The following is a 4,509-nucleotide window of genomic DNA, read 5'->3' as shown; positions in this document are numbered from 1 at the left end:
TATTAGTCACCCCAAACACTACACTTGTCGGGCACACCAGGGGCGAGGGTTCCAGCTGGGAAAGGAACCGCCCACCTATGAGTCAGACAGGCTGGTGGGAGGAGTCAGTTAGACAGTTGGTAGTAACTGAAAAAGAGAGAGGACCTGGGGATTAAGAGCTCCCTGAGGAGAGCCTGGCTGGGTCGCAGACAGTGGCCTGTACTTGACGGCTCAGAGATTAGCGGGCGTCAGCACAGCGGAGGGATAGGACTTCCCACACAGAGCAGTCACAGAAAATCCCACGTGCCAGCTGCTAAGAGCAGGTCCCAATTAAAAAGAGGGACGGGACCCGAAGGTTTCAAGCCAACGGGGCCAGGGACACACACAGTATACAGTGTATGGAGGAAGGCTCCAGTCCACCACAGAATCACTGAAAGGGACCACCGCACGTGCAGTCACCGAGTGCAGCAGTACCAAGAGACTTTGTTTACCTCAGAGTCTGTGTCCACTGAATGTGTCATCACACCTGAGTGAGTACCCTGGCCCCCAGCGTCCTGCCGGCCCTATATCAATATAGGCTGTTCCTACCTATTCCCTACCCTGAGTCCGGGGCCCCTACCTGCGGAGGGAATCACCACCAGGCTGCCCCAACACCATCAGCCCCGGCACTCCCATACAGCAGCGGCGGTATTCCTTATTACCGCACACCGCAGGTGGCGTCACAAATATTCTCCCCCGTAAAAAACCTTTTTGTTTTTCATCAAAGTGTCTGCCGAGCAGTCCGACTGCTGCTAGGGCGTCACACCTGCGCATTTGTGTTTAACGTCGCGCATGTGCAGAACGGAGAAAAGGCTGCGCTCACTTCCTAATGAAAGGGAGTGAGACGCATCTGGGAAGGGAAGGGAAAAGATTAGGGTTTGGGGATGATGAAAGGGCTTTCTACGGGCAAGGATGGCAAAGGGTGGCAGTGACGGAAAGTCAGGCAGCCTGTCCTGTCCTGTCCTGTCCGTCCGTCTTTTTGTATCATGAATTGGAAAGACTGCAAGGGGGAGGGGAGGTGCTTGTGTCCAAAAGGAGGAGTTATTCAGATTCATTGCAGTGGGCGGCGGCTGCAAAAAGCACCATTCTTCTTGTTTTTGCTCTGCAAAACAGCCTTTTCAAGGGTTGGCTTGGTGACAAAATGTCTTCTGTAGGCGTGGGTTTGTCTCCCTCTCCCTAAGATGTGTCCGGTATAGGCCAGGGTGCCACTCAAGGCCGTAACCAATTCGGGTTATAGCTTCTCGGCCTTTTGGCTAAGATCAAGTGTAGTTTCGGAGGACGCTACCTTGGTCGGTACTGGAAGGTGCCTGGGATTGCACGTCTGCCGGCCTTGAGGAAGTGTGTGCGCCTTCTGGTGACACATAAGCCCTCTTGTGCCTGGACGGTTCCCAGGCAACGGGAGGCGATCACCTTTGTTATTTTGAAGGTCCCTACTGATAAACAGAAAAAAAAAAAATTAAATCTGTTCTTATCAGTTTAATATCTGATACGTCCCCTCTCTGGGGAGACGCATATATTAAATGGATTTTTAGAACAAGGAGATGGAAAAAATCTTGCTCTGTCCACTGCACGCATTGACCTGGTATTGCAGTACCTCCAGGACCGGTGCACCCCTTCTTAACCCAGTTTCCAAAAAGCAGAACTCAATTCACCTGATTCAAATGAGCCCCATTAGTGAATTGAAAGAAAGCAAAAACTTTTATATGCACCTCAATGTTGGCCAATTCACTTTTCACACTTTCACCCTTTTTTTTATCTTTCACACCTTTTACTTGCTTTATTGATGCAAAAAGCTGTGCCAAATAGCAAACTCATCTCCACTCAACTTGACCAACTCTGCTATGTCCCGTGCAGTATCTTATTCTCAGTCTTATCTAGATCATTTGCAATTGAATAGAATAGATCCCTTTTGGCTACTTATGACTGTGTAAAATATGTAGTTTTACTGGGCTGGGATGAGAGAATCCATTGAAGCATGGTGTAGGGATTGTGGTTCCTGTGTGCTAAGAAGAGAGGCTGGCACCAGCCAGAAAGCCCCATTGCAGCCAATAATCACTTAATAACTTTTTCAACTTGTCATCATATGGGAGGCCCCGTTGTTGGTAGACGTGCACCTTCTCAGTGAATGGCCGGTGAAATGCAGGCAACTCGATCTCTTCGAGGTCATCATCCTCTGGCCCCTCTTCCGACAGGTGGGCATCCGGGAGAGTGCATTGGCATTGACGTTGGTACGGCCGGCCCAGTACTTGATGGTGAAATCGTAGTTGGCTAACCTGGTCACCCACCGCTGCTCCAACGCGCCCAGCTTGGCCGTATCTAGATGGGTCAGCAGGTTATTGTCTGTGTACGCGGTGAACTTGGCTGCTGCCCAGGTAATGGCGGAACCGCTCGGTGATAGCCCACACCAGTGCCAAGAGCTCAAGCTTGAAGGAGATGTAGTTCTCAGGGTTCCTCTCAGTCGGTCGGAGTTTTCGGCTAGCATAAGCTATTACCTTTTCCCTTCTGTCTTGGACCTGGGATAGAACAGCCCCCAAGCCCACATTGCTGGCGTCGGTGTAGAGGATGGAATGGGCGGCTGTAGTCAGGGTACGCTAGGATTTCCTCTCCGGTCAGGGGCTGTTCTCAGCTGGCGGAAGGATTCCTCATGCTTTTCTTCCCACACCCAATGGGGCTACTAGGGATCTACCACCCTTGGTCTGTCCTACGAGGAGGTCTTGCATGGGGGCAGCCATCTTTGTGTACCCCTTAATGAAGCGACGGTAATATCCCACCAGGCCCAGAAACTGCCTCACTTCCCTCACTGTGGTCGGTCTCGGCCAGTCTTGGATGGCGGTGATCTTCTCGGGGTTGGGGGCGACACCTTCCGCACCAACCACATGTCCTAGGTACTGCACTCTGGGTTTCAGCAGATGACACTTTGAGGGCTTCAACTTCATCCCATACTTGGCAAGGGACGCGAACACCTCGGCTAGGTGCTCCAGGTGGGCTTCATACGTCTGTGAGTACACAATCACATCATCCAAGTACAGCAAAACGGTCCCATAGGCAGTCTTCTCTCGGTCTTCCGGTGCCACGGCCACCTGCCAGTACCCGCTGGTGAGGTCAAGGGTGGAGAAGTAGTTAGCGGTTCTCAGCGAGGCCAGGGACTCTTTGATGCGGGGCAGAGGGTAAGCATCCTTATGCGTTATCTGGTTAATCTTCCGGTAATCCACACACATCCGCATGGTGCCATCCTTCTTCTTAACCAGCACCAACGGAGCGGCCCAGGGACTACAGCTGTCCCTAATAACCCCTGCCTCCTTCATGTTCCTCAACATGTCTTTGTCGCATTGGTAGTGCGCAGGGGGAATAGGCCTGTATCTCTCTTTAATAGGGGAGTGTGTACCGGTAGGGATGTGGTGTTGAACCCCTTTAATCTGCCCAAAATCTAGAGGGTGCTTGCTAAAAATCCGCTCATACTCCTGTACCACCCGGTATAACCCCTTCCTTGTGGTGTATGGGGGTATCATCAGTGCCGACATGTAGCTCTCGATACCACTCGCCTAACTCCCCCAGGGATGAGTGGGAGCCGGCAGCAGGCGGTGTGACCGGGGGAACGGCTTCATGGATCGTGTGGGGATCTAGAGTGAGCAATTTGGCAAGGGTAGCGTACCGGGTGGTGCATGAATGCACACATATTGGTTTTATAATCTTATTGTATTACTTTATATTCTTATTTCACTTGTGCATATCTCCACCATAATCCTGGCTAAGAAATATAGCTTTTTTTGGGGTACACAGGTAGTAAGGTCTTCTTTCTATTTCTTTAGGGGTGATATAGCCTGGTGGAACTCTAGACCTCTAACATTATATATGCACCCTTTTTCTTTATGGTTCTTGGACACCTTATAACATTCTTCCATACATATATATCTTTCTCATAAATTATAAATAATTAGGCATTTTTATATATTTTATTTACATTTTCATAAATAACTTTTTACAAAGCATGGGGGACATTCTCACATACATATAATTTTCATGTACGCATTCTGAAAATTTACGCATAAACCGTACACACTCCTTTTTGTAACAATTTCTATAACTCATTCGCTGAACTCTCATCCCGGATATTCATTCTTACACCGAATTTCCTGTTATAACACAACATTCATGATTTTTATTCAATTTATTTTTATTTTTTAGGTTTATTAGTAGTGATGAGCGAGTACTAAAAAGCTCGGGTGCTCGAAGCTCGGGCCGAGCCTCCCAAGATACTCGTGTACTCGGCCCGAGCACCGAGCCCAATGTTATCCTATGGGAGACCCGAGTATTTTTGTGAAATGACCACCGGCAGCATGTAGAAACCCTAAAAATGGCACAAAAGTCTCCGAAGAGTGCTCAAATGACATGGCAACAGCATGGGGAAGACCCCTTGAAGCATTTATCACTCAAAAGTCACAGCTGTGAATAATTTTGTCCGCGTTTTACGCCATTTTTACGGACTCACCA

At 49.2% G+C, this 4,509-nt stretch overlaps 1 pseudogene; it reads left to right on the top strand.

The window, feature by feature from the left end:
* The first annotated feature begins 1,423 nt into the window (after positions 1-1,423).
* LOC142285665 (U2 spliceosomal RNA) lies at positions 1,424-1,634 on the top strand (annotated as a pseudogene).
* The last annotated feature ends 2,875 nt before the right edge of the window (positions 1,635-4,509 follow it).

Source organism: Anomaloglossus baeobatrachus, unplaced genomic scaffold (genome assembly GCF_048569485.1).
Source record: "Anomaloglossus baeobatrachus isolate aAnoBae1 unplaced genomic scaffold, aAnoBae1.hap1 Scaffold_608, whole genome shotgun sequence".
NCBI classification, from domain to species: domain Eukaryota; kingdom Metazoa; phylum Chordata; class Amphibia; order Anura; family Aromobatidae; genus Anomaloglossus; species Anomaloglossus baeobatrachus.
This window is presented reverse-complemented; position numbering and strand designations above follow the sequence as displayed.